This window comes from Gavialis gangeticus, unplaced genomic scaffold (assembly GCF_001723915.1).
Source record: "Gavialis gangeticus isolate Ggan-Ray unplaced genomic scaffold, GavGan_comp1, whole genome shotgun sequence".
Lineage (NCBI taxonomy): Eukaryota > Metazoa > Chordata > Crocodylia > Gavialidae > Gavialis > Gavialis gangeticus.
In genome coordinates, this window is record NW_017729020.1 from 119,893 (window position 1) to 120,231 (window position 339).

Genomic DNA, 339 nt, shown 5'->3' on the forward strand with positions numbered 1-339 from the left:
CCGCTGGGGCCTTGATCTGCCCTATTGCCCTTCCCCTTTCCTCAGTCCCTTCCCTCACAACACACTTACCAGCTGGACCCAGCTGCTCTCTTAGCTGTCTGCGTGCTGCGCTGCAGCTGTGCACGCACGCACAACATTTATGGGTCACATTAGGTCTGCATACCCCCTCGGACCTTTTTTAAGTACCCCTAGGAGTCTGCGCACCCCTAGTTGACAGCCACTGCTGTAGGTTATCATCATCCTAGTTAAAGTAAAAAAAAAAAAAAAAAGGGGGGGCGGGGGAAGCGGGAATTTAAAAAATAAAGAGGGGGAGGGGGGTTGGGAAATAAAAAACTACCT